This window comes from Danio rerio, chromosome 2 (genome assembly GCF_049306965.1).
Source record: "Danio rerio strain Tuebingen ecotype United States chromosome 2, GRCz12tu, whole genome shotgun sequence".
NCBI lineage: Eukaryota > Metazoa > Chordata > Actinopteri > Cypriniformes > Danionidae > Danio > Danio rerio.
The window spans coordinates 60,055,041-60,074,041 of record NC_133177.1 but is presented as its reverse complement, the minus strand read 5'-3'; the positions used below and the strand labels follow the sequence as shown (position 1 = coordinate 60,074,041).

At 37.0% G+C, this 19,001-nt stretch overlaps 1 protein-coding gene across 4 annotated transcripts in view; it reads left to right on the top strand.

Annotated features, from left to right (window-relative positions):
- Positions 1-19,001, top strand: part of arhgap45a (Rho GTPase activating protein 45a) — a 71,591-nt gene that overhangs the window by 6,524 nt on the left and 46,066 nt on the right. The gene's annotated exons all lie outside the window — the stretch shown is intronic.

Sequence of the window (19,001 nt, the reverse complement as noted above, 5' to 3'; positions counted from 1 at the left end):
GAATAAACTTTCTTTGTCCCCTAGAGGAAATTCGTCAAAGCCAAAAAAAGTGCTACAATGTTGCTCTAAGCAGACAATAAAAAATAAAAAATAAAAAAACAATTAAGTATATACATTGTTTACAAAGTAAGACCATGTATAAATATGAAATATATAAAACACAGAACACAGTCATATGATAATATACTAGAGGTGCATTGTTCTTGGTAGAGTTTAGGGGCCCTATCATACACCCGGCGCAGTGTGGCGCAAGGCGCGGCGCAGTAGTCTTTTGGTAGTTTCAGCTTGGCGCAAGAGTTGTTTTGAGGCGTTGCGCTACGCTGTTTAAATAGCAAATGCATTAGCGCTCATTTGTGCGCCCATAGGCGTTCTGGTCTAAAAAGGAAGGCGTTCTGAGGCGGACCGCTGGCGCGTTGCTATTTTGAGAAACTATAATAGATTTTTCATTAGACCAAAACTAACCCGGTCTAAACTCCGGCACAGAGTTGTGCCTCGCTTACGCACTGCTTAATACACACAAGAGAGCAATAGGCAAATATCTTTACATATGAAAAAATTTAAATATTAAGGATATATATAGGATAAAATGAGAATAGATATAGAATATAAATATAAAGGATTAAAATATTACAAAACATATTATTTTCTAGCCTACATAAATATGAAAAATCACTGCTTTTATGTCTTCTTCATCTCGGGAGGCTTTTTCAGTTCATTCATAACAATTTGCTTTTGTATAATGTTATTATTATTAGCAGTATTATTTATTATATTCATATTTATATTTGTTTTATTAAAAACAAGCTTAGATTTGCCCACCTGTCAGGTTTTAGACCATATGGGGCACAGCATGTGTTTTAGGATATAACTCAGGTTTTTGAGCACACTTCGTTAATATTGTTCATTTATTCGTTTGCTGGAAATTAGAACTGAATTTAGAAATAGTTTTGAAACAAATATTTGCGCTTAACAAACAAAATTAATTATTTATAGGCTAATTGATGTCTGTGCGTAAAGGTTTCCCTATCCAAGAGTGAAAGTGAAAGTGATCCATTATCTCTCATTCTCACGCAGTAGATGCTCTGTTGAACAGTTTTCTGTTAAAACACTGTTAACTGTTTGCTAGTGAAATGCTCAGTTTTTCCACTTAGACTTACTTTGCGTCCTGTAAATAGTGAATGCGCTCTTGGCGCGACACAGCTGACTCTTAAAGGGAATGGGAGATGAGACTCTGATTGGTTTATTCTCAAAACACACCTATAACTCATTAAGAAAATAAACTCAACCCTTTTAGACCATGCGGCACTTGCCCAAGGCAGATTTCCCGTACTTAAATTAGCAAAAACGGTTCCTGACACGCCCTGAAAGCGCTTGCGCCCTGCATTTTGCACTCTGTGCATGGACTGTCAAAATAGAGCCCAAACAGTTTTATCGAGGTTGGAAAAACTAAAGCTTTATTCTATTCTTTTTACACATTGGCACATTTTTCCTGATGGTAACCGCTGATATTCACTGAAAAGAGGATGTTTGGAATTAGCAGTAATATTTATTGCTCTTCTCATAACCGCCTGTTCATATAGTCTGTATGGGCTTGTATTGTTTTAGTCCTATGACTTTCATTACTGTTTTTTGAATATGAACAGATTTATTTTTTCTTTTTGTTATATTTTGTTTTATGTAACATTTTATAAGATAGTTAACAAAAACAGTACAATACCAATAAAAGGAAGTAGAAAAAAAACTAAATAATTAACATTAGCCCTCCCACCCCATCAAAAAAAGGGGGGGAGGGATCGTCTGTTACGAAATATACATAAATATATATATATACATGACATATGTAGCATTAACATGTATATAAAAAATATGACAGTATTCATGTTTTTACAAAGTCACTGTCCTAAATATATGGGTTAGACATGAAAATTAACAAAGGTAAAATGGTAGATTCCCAAGAGTCTTAAAATAGGTCCCTATGTGGTTTCAGATTTGTTCTGTGAAGTTTTAAGACGTAGTCGTTCCATTTGAATGACATAAAGGAGCTCATTCAACCATCTCTTAAAACAATGAGCCTTTGGAGAATTCCAATTAGGTAAGATCATCTTTTTAGCTGTAGTCATGCCAACAATCAGGGCTGGCTATTGGGTTTATTGGGCTATTGGGGTATTGGGTGTCCATTATATTTAAATGCCCAAAAATAGCCAAATTGTTGTCAGGTGGGATATTGGTTCCATAAGCACAGGAAAACAACTGAAATGATGGACCAAAACTCATAAAAAACAGGACACACCAAAATAAATGTGCCAAAGTCCCTTCTGCCCCACCACATCTGTAGCATTTAGGAGATACAGAGGGAAAGATTTTACTTAATCTAGTTTTAGAGAAATGAAGAGGATGTAAAACTTCAAATTGAATTAATTAGTCTCGAAGTTATTGAAGCTTTTTTTTATTCTCGACAGGGCTTCTTCCCAACCAATTTATTTTTCAATAGGACAGACAGATTTCCAAACCAGTTTGTGATTGCTTAGAGATTAAGACTTCAAACATAACTCGATAAAAAGCAAGCAAGATATTGCTACCCACCTCACACAGTCTCAGCCTTTTAAAAAAAATAAAGCCTCTGTTGTAGTTGTGTGCACAAGCTGCCAATGTGTGTTCTGCAACAAAAAACACTGTCCATATAGAACCCCAGGTATCTGTAAGAGGTAACTTGCTGTATCACTGTGTCTTTAATAGAGGTGTAACGATACACTCAGCTCAAGATACGATGTGTATCACGATATAATGTTCACGATTCGATATGTATCACGATATTTGGACAAAAAATTTAAAATTAAACTGAACTGCAAATTTTACCAAGTAAACTATTTTTTATGTATTTCTTTTGTTTCAACTTGTTAAACTGAACCTTCTTTTAGAAAATATATTAGACAGGCCTGTCTCTGGAAAATAAAACAATTTAAAAACTTCTTAAAAAATATTATTGAAATGACAGAGACGAAATTAATGAACAATTTAGGTAAAGGTGCAAATAAAAATAAAGATCACTCTGTTCCACAAACTGAATGTTGTTTACTACTTTATTAGTCACAACCTGCAGGTTCTGTTCACTGAAGCAGACGCGCGTATGGCAAGCCGTTTTAGCATTTAAACCTTTGTTCTGATTATCCATAAATATGTTTAATTCATATTTAATTAAATTCATTTAGAGATATCTCTAATTATATTTTGACTAGTCGAATTATAATTATGACTAGTCAAAATATAATTAGAGATATCTCTAAATGAATTTAATTAAATATGAATTAAATATATTTAAGGATAGTCAGAACAAAGGTTTAAATGCTAAAACGGCTTGCCATACGCGCGCGTCTATCATCCGCCCTCTGTAGTAACAGCTTACGGTTAGCTCACGTCATGTGTGATTTTGTGGCCGCCAATACATCATTATATGAAGACAGAATGATATTTTAGGGTGAATTGTACCTTATAAATACAGTATGTGACTCTTTCAACACCATTAGGAGGTTGGATCCATGGATCCATGTCGCTGTGCAAAGTATGTAAATCACTGTGAAGACTTTAAAACTTAGGATGTTTGACCCAGTATGCGTGTCAAAAAGCGGACGAGTCTAAAGCAATGACTGTACAACCGAAATGTTGCCAGACGTCTGATTTTGAGAGGATGAGCCATCCTCTATTTCAGCTCCACTCATCTTGGTCTGCTAACATTACTGCTGCTGCAATCTGAACTCACGTGCGACAGCAGGTGGAACGTAGCTCACGTGCAAACAGCTCAACTAATAAGAGAAAACGGACGTCATATCGTAATCAAATCGTCATAACGCCACGATGCATATCGAGACATTTTTGCATCGCAATAAATCGTACAACGATAAATCGTTACACCCCTAGTCTTTAATGATCACTGGCCTGTGTTTAGAAACACTTCTTGGGTCAAAGACCATTTCTTGTATCTTTGTTGCATTTAAAGGTTCAAAAAACCCTCGAGTACCTTTTTTGAGATTTTAACAGCTTTGTGTGTGTTGAGCATCAGTTAAGACAATGTTAGCACCTGTAAACCGGTAAACTGGATAATTTTGAGCTTTTGTCAGCTAATTTCAGCTTCCGGGTTTAAAAGGATTTTTGGGGCAGATCAACATCGATGACTTTGCGCAAAACTGCAAATGCAAAGATGACGCGTCGGTTTCTCATTGTTAGTCATAGCGGAGTTTTCTTATCCTATGAGTAGAGCCTGCTTCTTAATTATTCATGACTCTGCGTGCTCTCCGAAGGCAAGGCAGACCTGCCAGTGCCAAGCTGTGAGACACGTTGATGACTGGGTGAAACCGCATCCATGGACCCACGGCACAGTATTTAGCCGTTGATTAAGGGTCGTATGTGTTTGTTTCGATGATCCACGGGTTTGTTGCATGTTTTTCCCCACGATCTCATCAGGGCCGATACATCAAAGCTGTTTGTGTTCAGCAAGCATTTTTGTCGGAAGAGCAGTACAAGCATTGGAGAGTGGCGGACGTTGTCTTTTATCAGGTGTTTGTTCACATTAGGCACATCGCCGTGCTGCTGTGTTTCTCCAGATTACCAGCAGGGCTAATGGTCAAAATAGACAAGGCAAGAGACCTGCTGCACTGAGTCTGCATTCAGACCTGGGGATTGAGGGAGAAGTCCTTATTTATAGTGTTTATATGAACACGATTATCTTTACAATTGTATAAATTGTGGTTGTGTGTATAGTGTATATGAAATAACAAATGACAAATGTAGCAGGGCATTCAATTACTGTTTATTTATTTGCATTTTAACTTTGTAAACTATAAAATCATGCATCTCCTCAGGGTTTGTGTCTTATTTTGTCAGCTGACTGACAACAGCTGTTCGCTTCCCTCCTTCTCCCATGCTCTGCTGGCCACGCCCACTCCTGCCTCTGTTTGTGTTGCGCCACACCCATTATGATGCTTTTTTTTTTTAATCTGAGGTAGATTTGAACCAAAAGTGGGGGGGGTTCATAGCCCTTTAACACAAGACAGTTTTTATCACACCATTGAATGAAAGTATCATTTTCACTGTGGTAGGATGATAGGTCCTCTGTGATGGCAGTATCATCAGCATATTTCATAATATAGTAATATAAAATGGGTGCTCCTGCAGTCATTCGTGTACAAAACAAAAAGCACAGGTGATAAAACACAATCGTGTGGCACTCCTGTATTACTATATCTGACCTTAGAAAGTATCCCATTGACCCTGACCTGCTGAGCTCGGTTACTAGAGTAAAACCATTTAATTAAGAAAGTACTGACACCCATGCTATGCAACTTGTCTAAAAGCAGATGTGTCTGCACTGTATTAAATGCTGAACTAAAATCAACAAATAAAATACGAGCGTAAGCTTTTCATCCACTCTGGGGTGATTTTGAGTGTTAATTATCTTTCTCTGTGTTTTGGCAAATGAAACATTTTTTTGGTGACAAATCTTAAATTTTTTTAAAAATCAATAAGCAGCTTGACTATGCTTTTGTTATGTTGGTGGCTGTTTTTGCCCCATTGACTTCCATTATAATCACATTTTTTTCATTGCAAAGCCATGACAGCATACAGGGCTCAACAATAAGGACTGCCCGATGGCCCGGGGCCAGCATGAGGGATGTTCGAGACAGTAGAGAGAATTGTTATTGGCCCGATCAGGCCAGTGCTGCCATGTCACAAAATTTGCCTTCGACTATTTGTCAATTGCGTGTATATATAATAGGGGTGTCAAAATTAATAGTTTCTTCAATGCACTGCGATGCAGATGCGGACAATTCGGTATCGGTTCAGTAATAATCATAACCGGTTATTACTGACGTCATTTACCTCATATGCGCTCTGTCGCGAGGGAGACGATAACGCTCTAACTACTTAATACTCATGAACTGTGCACAATTTCACTGTCTGAGTTTGAGAATGAAAGTAGCCTACCCCATCTCTCTCTCTCGCGCGCGCGCTCTTGCTCTGTCTCTGTCTCTCTCTCTTTCTCACACACACACACAGGCCCATTTGACCTGCTGGCGTGGCTTTTCTTTTCCTCTCGGCTGTTTTACAGCGTTACTTTTGGATGCAAAAACGAGCGCGTGTCTGCAGAGTTTTCTCCACCGTGTCTATCATACATCAGCTGTGAGATCGCCGCTGCCGCCTGCCGCTTATCATTCATCTGAAGAGCGCAGCGCGCAAGAGCCAATCGCAACCCAATCAATCCCAATCAAAGGGGTGTAAGAGAACTAGACAAGGATCAGAAATTGAGCTGGATATTTATATTTGTTTATATTATTTGCTAAATGCTTGTTTTTTTTTTAAAGTTACAGTTTATATATCTGACTGTTTGTATTAAATGACACAATTGTATTACAAATAATAACCTATATAAATATAAATATATTCATACATTTTAATACAATTAAATATTTTTTAACCAAATCGATGGCATGATAATTGTAACCGAACCGTGAGACTAGTGTAGGTTCACAGCTCTAATATATAAAGTCTTAGAATTGAGAAACAATTTGTGCTTTTAAGTCTTTGAATGTTTCGCCTTTTCTATGAAGTCGTAAACCCCATATTGCGTTTTGGTTCCTTTTATCTGATTGGATGTTGTGAGCACGTTATTTTTTTCCACAACCTGGTAAAAACCAGTAAAGTGAAGAGAGGGCAACATCAAATTATCATACATTCTTGATTGTTGCTCCTCTAAATTTGAAGTTGATGTCTCAAAAAAGGAGCTGTATTTGCAATATTATTTATAATATCTATAATGTATTATTTATATAAAATTATTTACAATTTACTACTTGCAATTTAAAACAAGTAATAATTAAAGGCTGATTTATACTTCTGCGTCAAACACCGGCGTATGCTACGGCGCTGACGCATAGCCCTTCGCCGTGGCCATCGACGTCGCTGACGTGCACCTATCAAAAAATTTAACTACACGTCGCAACGACGCGTAGCGCAAGCTCTGTGATTGGTCGGCTTGGTAGCGCTGATGAGTCTGGGCGGGACCGAGAGCCGCGTGAATGGTGCGAGCGATTGTTTAGAAGTGTGGAGTCCCGTGAAGGAGCCCCGGATGGAAAGTTTTGTTTTGTGTTTACCTCATAGTTAAAGTTGTTGCACGTCCGCCGGTTCCTGCCTCAAAATGAGCGAGTTTGAGCCACTTGTACATCCCGGAAGTGTTCAGGAAAAGCAAACAGGACAGAAGAAACTCGACACAGAGGAACATTTACACCTCACTGCCAACTAGCGTTTCGGAAGTGTTAATGCAGACCAACAGAGACAGCGCGCAGAAGTATAAATGCACAGCTACGCGCGTTGCCTGCGCCGGGGGTTACGCCGGTCACTTGACGCAGAAGTATAAGCCAGGCTTAACAATGCACTAATTACTAAATGCTTTTTAAATCAGTAAAACTAAAACGTTATTACATAATGTTGCAATGAAAACTATTTAATTAATTAATTAATTAATTAAATATTTAGGCGGCAGTGTGTGTGGATGTTTCCAAGAGATGGGTTGCAGCTGGAAGGGCATCCGCTGTGTAAAACATATGCTGGATAAGTTGACGGTTCATTCAGCTGTGGCGACCCCAGATTAATGAATGTACTAAGCCCTAAAGAAAATGAGTAGTAATAATAATAATAACAATAATGATTTATATATGAATATGATGACATATCGTCACCTTGGAATTATAAGATTCTAATTGCGTTCTGAATTATTCTGAGATATTGAACTTCAAAGTTTTTGCATTCATTAGCAAACAGTATGTGTGCAACATTTGTTTTTTAAATAAAAAGTCTTAAAATGTAAACAACTTTACAAAATTACACAACGTAAATATTCAATGTAAGAATATGTCAATAACTCCATTTTGACAAGAATGTCAGATAGAACCCTATAATTCTAAGTTAACAATATAGCGTATATTTCTAAGGTCCAGGCAGTTTTTCCAGGCGTTCCTTACCCTAACCACCGTTTTTATTTTGTAATATTTCTATAATTTGATACATTTTGTTAAATAACAGCAATAAAATATTGTTTATTTGTAAGTATTGGTGATTTTCTTATGATTTATCTGTAACTTCTCGTTTATGTTAAAAAATAAATACAAATTAAGTATAATTCCTAAAATTGTTTTATAGTTCCTAAAAATTTGGGTCGCGGCTTGATGACCATGTAAAAATGTGGGTCCCATGGCCAAACCAGTTGAGAACCCCTGTACTAGATATTCTTCAAGATACTAGTATTCAGCTTAAAGTGCAATGCAAAGGCTTAATTAGGGTAATTAGGAAAGTCATTGTATAACAGTATGTTAGCTGGTGTGTGGTGAGCGCACTGGCGCCGTTGTCCTGTCTGTTTGATGCTGCCGTTGCATCATCCAAGTGGATGCTGCACACTGGTGGTGGTGTGGAGAGACCCCCCCTCAGGATTGTGAAGCGCTTTGGGTATATGTGCTATATGAATACACATTACATTACATTACAACAGTATTTTCTTCTGCAGACAATCAAAGCAACATATTGCTTAAAGGGGCTAATAATATTGACCTTAATCTAGGTTTCAAAATATTTAAACCTGCTTTTATTCTAACCAAAATAAAACGAATAGGAAGAAAATTATTTTTGTAAATACTGCAAAAAAAAAAAAAAAATCCTTGCTCTGTTCAACATCATTTGGAAAATATGAATATATATATATATATATATATATATATATATATATATATATATATATATATATATATATATATATATATATATATATATATATATAAACCATTCACAGGAGGGCGAATCATTTTGACTTCAACTATATATTGTTTTGAATAATTGTGATTACAATTATGACCAAAATAATCGTGATTATGATTTTTCCCATGAACGAGCAGACCTAAAATATATTATTGTAAAGCATCATTTAGAAAATATTAATGTTAAGGAGAGATCTGTGAGGGGTCAACTCATTTATTCTGAACACTGTATAATATGCTCAACATATTCAATATTCTATGGGCCATTAAATTTAGCCAAAAATTTGGCCACTTTAAAAAAACACACACTGTGGGCAAAGAGAAGGTTTTAGCATAGCACTTGTACTTTTTTAACTGTCAAAATCGTTTTAACCTGTATCAGTAGAGCTCTAACTCCTGTAGATATTCAAATCAATTCAAGCTTATTTGTATAGCGCTTTCACAATAATTATTGTTTCAACGCATCTTTACTAAAGGTCACATTATTGCATTACTATCAAATTTGGAAAAGTTAAGGGTATTGTTACCATAACTTCATTAGTTACTAATAACTAATAGCTTTAGCAGTAAAGTTAATATATATATAAACATGCACACTCAGATTTCTCCTGAGTGTTGTTCAGGAACAGCCACTTGTAATTTGTGTTTTTTTTTCATGGGGTTTCCATAGTGACGGAGAGACAGGAAGAGGAAGCATGCGTCAGATGTTTTCTTTAGCAGGCCTCAGTTTGAGATTACACATGTCCGCTATACGTGAGATCACACACCCTCCCTTAAAAGACTGAACCCTACCGAGGGAACACCAGACTCTTGCTTATCATGCTGATTCTCAGAGGTGTGGTGGCAGAGTGGCACTTTTGGTTTTCCCCTTTTAGTTGTCATGTGCATTCACTTCTTGATATGTGACCAATTATACAAAGTTAATTAAAAAAGGACTGTAGTTGACAAATAGATGTTTTGCAGAATGTTTGAGCTGCTCATATTGATTCCCCTTTAAGTTGTCTTGTGCATTCACTTCTTTATATGTGACCAATTATGCAAAGGCATTTAAAAATGGACTTTCAACAAATAGATGTCTTGCAGAATGTTTGAGCTGCTCGTATTGAATCCCTTTTAGTTGAGGGAATTCACTTCTTCACATGTGACAAATTGTACAAATTAATTTAAAAATGGACTGTCAACAAATAGATGTCTTGCAGAATGTTTGAGCTGCTCGTATTGATTCCCCTTTTAGTTGAGGGAATTCACTTCTTCACATGTGACAAATTGTACAAATTAGTTTAAAAAGGACTATCTGCATCAAATAGATGTTTTGCAGAATGTTTGAGCTGCTCATATTGATTCCCCTTTTAGTTGTCATGTGCATTCACTTCTTGATATGTGACCAACTGTACAAAGTAATTTAAAAAAGACTGTCGTTCAGAAATAGTTGTTTTGCAGAATGTTTAAGCTGCACACATTGATTCCCTTTTAGTTGTCATGTGCATTCACCTCTTAATATGTGACCATTTATACAAATTTATTTTAAAAATGGACTTTAGACAAATAGATGTTTTGCAGAATGTTTAAACTGCTCGTATATTGATCATCCAATTAAAAAATGATCTGTTTTTTCCAGTGCAAATTTCTGAACATCCTTAAATCTAGATGCATTATAGATTTAATTTCTAATTAAATTTAGATACAATTTCTAATATTTCTAATTTTTTTTAATCTTTGCCATTATGACAGTGCAAAACATTTTACTAGATATTGTTCAAGACACTCGTATTTAGCATAAAGTGACATTTAAAGGCTTAACTAGGGTAAAGTTAGGGTAATTAGGCAAGTCATTGTATAACAGTGGTTTGTTCTGAGACAATCCAAAACAAATATTGTTGAAGGGGGCTAATAATATTGACCTTAAAACTATTTAAAATTGTATTATTATTTTATTATTCTAGCCGAAATAAAACAAATAAGACTTTCTCCAGAAGAAAAAATATTATAGGAAAAAAATGTGAAAAATTCCTAATTCTGTTTAACATCATTTGTGAAATATTTAAAAAAATAAGGAGGAGGGCGAATAATTTTGACTTCAACTGTATATTGAGTTAAGTCTGTCTTTATCCAGCACAGAGGACAGGAGAGAGCTGAATCACGTCAGCAGCGTCTGCTTTATAAAGAGCATAAGTCAGTTCAGTTTCCTCAGGCCTTGTGGACTTCCTTAAAGAGTCGCTATTTTCATCAGCTCTACTTCCTGTTTACATCTGCGCTGCTTGTTGAGTTGCAATAGTGATGTTTCCAATGACAAATCGCAAGACAAATCTCTATTACAGTCATTGCGCTTACGGGGATTCACCGTTTTTATTCATTTTTAAATTATCTGGAATCGAATTAAAAAAAGATTTCAGTAATTTAACAACAAGTTTGTTATGACAAACTAAAGCTGTTACATACAATTAAAATAAAGTAAAAAATAAAAATGAAACTGATGTAAATGTCAGATCCAAAACTTAAAAAATCAGGTTAAAAAAAAAAATAGTATTAAAAAAATGATAAAAATTTCAAACATAAAGGCTAAAAAGTGCACAAAAGTGTATATTTAAATATAAGAAATTAGTTTAGTAATTTAACAAAATGTTTATTTTGATAAAATAAAGCTATTACATAAAACCAAATTAAAATGAATACAAATATTAATTTATTTTATTTATTATTAATAATTAATTAATTAATAAATAAAAATTAAACTGAGATAAATATTAGATGCAAGACTAAGAAATGTTTTACCTTGTTTGAAAAATGTGGTTAAAAATTTATAATTTTATGAAAATTTTACGGAAATGCTATGTGGAAACTTCCACTATGGGGTTCATCTGCTACCCAAGGAGGGGAGACCTAGTGACAGCCTGTGGACCAGCCCCGTTAAAAAGGGGGGGGGGGGGGGTACATAAAAAGAGGAAGGTTAGCGAGGAGGAAGGACACAAACCCGCCTTAACACAGGGGGGACTAAACCGTGGTTGAGTGAGCTTTTGGGGTTTTTCCCTTGGTCATTTTTACAAGCTTATCTCATTAACTTTATTCTGCAATGCTTTATTCTCTCGCTGCAAACAAGTTTGTTCATGACTATACGTAAAAAGTATAGTAATATGAAAAAGAAAATGTCAGTTTGCAACATCAAGATGCTTAATGAGCTGTTTTTACCATCTAAAGATCGATGGAAATGAATGAGAGTTAAAGTCTGCGCCTGCTAATATGTGAAGAATACGCTCAATAAGGTTAAGCTGATATAAAATAAAGCACAACATAGAACTCAGGAAATGCTTCTTCCTCCGGGAAATCTTGTAGTGTTGTCATTATGCATGTTTTTCAAAATACGGTTTCATCCTTTAGCAGCAGCTTCTGTAGAGCTGTAAAACCACTACAGGCCATTCATTCACAGCTTTAAACCACAAGAAGCCTGCAGCATGCAGGTCCACACAGGCCTTCACAGTTACATAAAAAGCCTTTAATCGCTCTCCGTTTAATGCAGGAGAGATGTGAGGGCTGTTTTGGGGCAGATGGCATGAGGTATCTGCCATATTATGACAGTTTCATACGAGTTAATATGCTTGAGGAAACATGTGCGACATGCGTCTACACGCACAGCAACATTCCCTTCACTTTCTCCTGTAAAACACTCATGCTTTTACAACCATCCAAAACGCTTTATCATCATAGTTGGGAGTTTTGCATGGGAAAACCCCACTTACATTTTCATCAGAATAATGTATTAACCCTCATAATGCACATTCAGGTTTGACTATTGAATAATCTTATGCCAAACTGAAAACAAGATCATTTTGTTTGCCCTGTTGTTTTGTTTTATATTATTTTGTAACACTTCTTCCAGTTGCTCTTCCTTCCATAAGCATGTTGAGAGAGAGAGAGAGAGAGAGAGAGAGATACTTATTAGGTGGCGAAGTAGGTTGCTGGTTCGAGCCTCGGCTGGGTCGGTTGGCATTTCTGTGTGGAGTTTGTGGAAAAGAAAATGAATGAATGAGTGAATATATACAGTTGAAACTAGAAGTTCACATACACTGTATAAAAAGGCTCATAACCATTTAAAAAAGGTCAGATGTTAATGTGACAAATTTTTCTCTTTTAGGGTAGTCAGGATGATCACATTAGTTTCTGTTATGCTTAATAGCAGAATGAGAGAGATATTTTTTGAGAAACTGTTATAACTTTTCTAACTGGAGGCACAACTGTAGAATAGTATTTAAGGAAATCCTCAAACACACTGCTTCCTTGTGTGACAACATGGGAAAATCAACAAGCCAGAATCAACAACAAAGCCAGATTACAATTAGCTAAATGACACTGGGAAAAGGACTCATTTTTGGAGACATGTCCTGTGCTCTGATGGAGCTAAGATTGAACTGTTTGGCCATAATGACCAGTGTTACATTTGGAGGACAAAGGGGAAAGCTTACATAGGAACACCCTCCCAACTGTGCAGTATGGGGGCGGCAGCATCATGTTGTGGGGCTGTTTTGCTGCAGGAGGGACTGGTCCACTTCACAGCATAGATGGCATCGTGAAGAAAGAACATTATGTAGAAATACTGAAGCAACATCTCAAGACATCAGCCAGGAAACTAAAACTTGACCACAAGTGGGTCTTCCAAACAGACCATGACCCTAAGCATTCTGCCAAATAAGTTTAAATGTGCTTTAAGGACAACAGAGGGAATGTTTTGGAGTGGCCATCACAAAGCCCTGATCAAAACCCTATAGAAAATTTGAGGGCAGAGTTGAAAAAGCTTGTGCGAGCAAGACAGCCAACAAATCTGACTCAGTTAAGCCAGTTCTGTCAAAATTCCTTCAAACTATTGTGAGAAGCTTGTGGAAGGATACCCAAAACATTTGACCAAAGTTAAACAGTTTAAAAGCAAAGCTAAAAAAACAAGGAAATGTATGCAAGCTTTTGACTGTCTAGAAATTAATAAAAAATTCTCAAAAAAAAAATTATCTCATTATTCTGGCATTTAGCAAATGTAAATGATTTATGTAACGGACCTAAAATAGTAAACGTATAGTATGATTTACCATCTGACATAAAAAAAAAATGGTTATGTTCCTTTTTTTAGAATGTACGTATGTAAACTTCTGGTTTTAACTGTATATACTAGCAAAGTAGATTGATAATTAGATAACAATTAATTTGCAACCAGAGGTCGTTTACCAATTTAGCAGACATTACAAACAATGTCAATATCAAATATTTGTAAACCTGCAGGTATACAAATGTTTGAAAATTTTAATAAATTGTTTTGAGTGTAATGCGATGAAAAACGATTAAGACGTTGTGAAGAGTTTGACAGTTTAAATAAGAATTCACTCATCAGTTTTGATCAACAAGCCATATGCAATTAGTTTCTGTTTAAACTGTAGACACTTGTGCTTACTGTTTGCACACATGCACCAAAGCATTGGCAATTTGCCTAAATCAATAGGAAAAGCCACTTTGAAGTGAACAGTAAGCTAACTGTTCAGAGATCTAAACTTGTTGTTTTAAAAAATAAAAGAAAAATGAATGAGAAAATGAGCCAAAGCAATTGAGACTGTATTTATTTTTGCTGTTTGTACTGTCATTTGTTGCTAGATCATGTCATTGTGATACTGAAAGCAAAAGACAGCACTGCATAGCACAAATAAAACAAAACAAAAGTAGAAATGTCAATCTCCTTTGAGATGCACCTTCTTTAGAGGAAGTCGCAATTCACCTGGGAGAAATGTACTAACTGTAGACAGATTTAGAAAAAATAGTCTAATGGAAATGTCTCAAAATGCATCATGACAAAATATTATGACAATTTGTTCAGCCATTTTGCATGTAAAGACTTATTCCATTAAAGGTTCACGAAACCCTAGAGTACTTTTTTTGAGATTTTAACAGGTGTGTGTGTGTGTGTGTTCAGCATCAGTTAAGACAATGTTAGCACCGGTTAGCTTTAATTGTGGGGGAAACTGCATAGTTTTGAGCTTTTGTCAGCTAATTTCAGCTTCCGGGTTCAACACTATTTTTGGGGCGGATCAAAATCGGCAACGTAGCGCAGAACTTCAAGTGCAAAAGATGACGCGTCTCATCATTTTCATTATTATTCATAGCGGAGTTTTCTTATCCTATGAGAAGAGCCGGCTTTTTAATTATTCATGAGAGCATGTGCTTCCGAAGGCACGGCAGATCTGCCAGTGCCAAGCCTAAGCTCTGAGACACGGATCCACAGCACACAGTATTTAGCTGGATGTGTTTGTTTCCATGATCCACGGGTAGGGCTGGGCGATTTGGCAAAAAAAAAAATCTAGGTTTTTTATAAAGTTTGACCGATTCACAATTTCGATTATTTTTTTTATTGTGTTACTAGTCTTCTCAAAACATTACAACAACATGACTGAAGTAACATTCTCTTTAAAAGTAACTTGAAAAACCATCTGGTTAAGCAACATTGTATTTTTAATGGCCATGTCATACAAAAATCGGTCAAGGTGTAAATAAATGTAAAACAAATTCATGAGTTAAATAGCGTTGCTGAAGATTTGAATAAGAAATACTTGTGTAAATATTGCAGTTGCAGGAATACAGAGGTATTTTTGTAAGTATTGCTGAGCCTAGGAAAGATTGGCAGTCAGCTCGGCTTTGACTTTGTCTTCTGATTGAATGTCAGGTTGTAAAGCTGCTGCCTTTTCCTTAAAAAGATACAGTGGAAGTAAAGGACTGAACATGGAAACTGTAAAGCCTAATTTAACCCAGTGTGTGAAGTTGTGGACGTATAGCAGGAGTAAATACAAGCACCAGATGTGTGTCTAATATAAAATAGTATATTGAATCTATTTTTCTTTTTTCCCCCTTTTAAATATCGATCATTTGATGTGCTTTGCTCCACTCTCTGTATTATGCTGCCTGATCTGTCTGGTTTTCAACTAGGTCTGCTAAATGACGTCATGGGGGCGGATACTTTCATTTTCACTGCTACAGTCCCTCACCTCTACTCGTGTTCAAACCAAAAGATTGTGCGGTTTTTCACATGGCAGGCTTTTATGCCTTCATACATGTTGAGATCGAGTTTATCGACTTGATGAGGGAATATGTCTTGACAATCCACACAGACGTGCAACAAGTAAAATCCTACATGACTTCACGCTTTAACAGGCAGTCAAGCAGGTTGCACACCAGAAGCGCCGCGACACGGCGCGGACATGACAGTTTAAACTATCACACACCAAACGCGCACATTCACATGATATTTAACATGAAACTAATCAGATGGCGCTCTGTGGCGCGGCTGAAATATGAATTGCTTCGTGAATCGTGGCTGGGTGGCGCCGGTGTGTGTATAGAAACCTGTTTAGAATTCTAAAATCCATGGCGTGGTGCTGTGCGGCGCGTCACCGAGAGGCGCTTCTGGTGTGCTTCCTGCTTCATACAGAGAGTGAACCCAAGCGCATTGGTGCCATTATAATGTATTAAATATATATATTTTTAAAAATCGCGATTTCCCGATTTCATTCAAAATTAAATCGTCTTAAAACGTAAATTCGAATTAATCGGAAAAATCGCCCAGCCCTATCCACGGGGTTTTTTGCATGTTTTTCCCCGTGATCCTGTCAGGGCCAATACAGCAAAGCTGTCTTTGTGCAGCAAGCATTTTTGTTGGGAGAGCAGTAGGGGAATTGGAGAATGGTGGACGTTGTCTTTTATCAGGAGTTCGTTCACATTTAGACACATCGCCATGCTGCTGTGTTCACCTAAATCCTCCAGATTACCAGCAGCGCAAATGGTTAAAATAGGCAGGGCATGAGACCTGCTGCACTGAGTCTGCATTCAGACCCGGGGATTGAGGGAGAAGTCCTCATTTATAGTGTTTATATGAACACGATCATCTTTATAATTATATAAATTGTGGTTATTTGTATATGAAATGACAAATGTAGCAGGGCATTAAATTACTGTTGATTTCTTTGCATTTTAACTTTGTAAACTACAAAATCATGCGTCTCCTCAGGGTTTGTGTCTCATTTTGTGAACTAACAGACAACAGTTGTTCGCTCCCCTCCTTCTCCCCTGCTGGCCACGCCCACTCCTGCCCTTTGCTCGCGGAGCTCCACGCCCATTATCATGCATCTTTTGAAAAAATTCTGAGGTAGACCTGAACCGAAAGTTGGGGGATGTCATGACCCTTTAACAAAGCATTAAATGTTGTGTGGGGTGAGACTATTCAACAGAGACTAAAATAACACATATTGATCAACATGACATAAGCAACAGATAATGTAGGAAACATCAGAGAACTGCACGTGCTCATTTGCATGGACGTACAAAAGCATTTGCAACTTGTTCAAAGAAACAGCTTTTCTGATGTGCACAAGTGACACAATAGCTGCGTCCCAAATCGCATACTTATGCACTATTCTACGCCATTTTGTAGTATAAATAGTGTAAGTAGTGCGTTCACACTGAAAACTCTAAAAATAATAAGTGCGCTTTAATTACCCGGATGATGCACTCATTCAGCCGCTAAAATGAAGTGTGTAATGATGGACACTTCACGCACTCAACGACCGCAGGTTTGCTTATGTAGCGGAAGGGGCGGAGCTATCGGACGCACATGTTGAATAACTTTATTTATTTTGGATGGAGAAAGCAAAATTCTCCTACGAGAGTGATTATAGCGCCTCCCGATGGTGAATGCGGCAATACTCACGGCAGGTATTATTTGATAATTCGGTCATTTATTTCACTGATTTGACAACCGTCAAACATCATCAGGGAAATGGTTTGAATTTCCGTTTAGTAAAAAACATTAGTGTGCCATTTGGGACAACACTACATACATGTACTATCCTGTTGAGTGTGTAAGTGCATAAGTACATAGTGCATGAGTGCATAGTGTATAGTGTGCCATTTGGGACGCAGCTAATGATGTGAAGATCGACCAGGGTGTTTTGAACATTTCTATTCTGATCTGAGAAGTGCACCAAAGCCACTGAGGTAAATGCAGTAATACGGCAATCATGAAAACAGACAGTGGTTGCGTTATGAGGGTTAACTTGTGACGTGTGTGTAGGTGTTCATCATATTTCCAGCGCCGCATCAAAGAGGAAGGGCTGTTTGAAATGTTACACTCTTGTGTTTTGTTTTGAGTTTTCCACATTTTTAAGAACACCCACACTCCGAACATGCATTTAGGCATGGAGACGCACACACAAGGACTTTTGTCATGCTCAACAACAGCTCTCATTGTCCTGCTGAAAAAGATACTCTTCCAGCAGCCAAACTCCTGCTCTTTTCTGCAACAGTTATGGGATTACGCCAGTTTTTCTTTTGTTCACGCTGCTGTTGATTTACAGTAGAGCTGCTACAAGATCTGGGATGTTAAAACAAAGACATCTTTGCATTTCTAAAATGCACGCCTGTACCAGCAAAGTGATTTGCATTGCATTTGAGATGAAGCAGGCTTAATAGTTGTTGCATGGCGATTGAGCAACAGGAAGGCACATATTTCAAATATTGATTTGAATGACAATGGTTTGGTTTAACCAAAAGTGAAACACAAATCATTTCATTTGCATCTGTTGAACCTTATGATCTTGATGTGTCATTGCATGTGTGTGTGTGTGTGTGTGTGTGTGGCTGTAAGTTCCCTCTTGTGGTGCAGAGCAGAACATTTAGGCTCATAGAAGTGCATTGTGGGATTAGGTGGGTAGGAAGTGGACAAATAACTGCCATGTTTTGGTAAAATAACGGGCAGAAATACTTTCTTACATATGGTAATGGAGAATTAGAGCTTCTGTTGTGTTCGTCTGTCATTTAATGTTGCAACAATTAATGTTTAGACATTTAACCCTCTCTACCGCACGCATTATGACAAATCTATTTAAAAAGGTATTTGACTGTTTGTGTTTTGTTGAAATGGCTTAACATGAAGTGCGGTAAAAAAATTAGACAAATGTATTTTTTAAAGTAATTAATGAAATGTTGTCTTATGGCAGGAGTGTCAAACGTACAGCCCGCAAAGAATTTATTGCGGCCTGCGAGATGATTCTTGTGGGCTCTATTTTGACGGTCTATGTGCAGAGCGCAAAACGCAGGGCGCAAACGCTTTCAGGGCTTGTCAGGACGCATTTTTGCTAATTTAAGGCAGGGAAAATCCGCTTTGCGCCGCGGCGCATGGTCTAA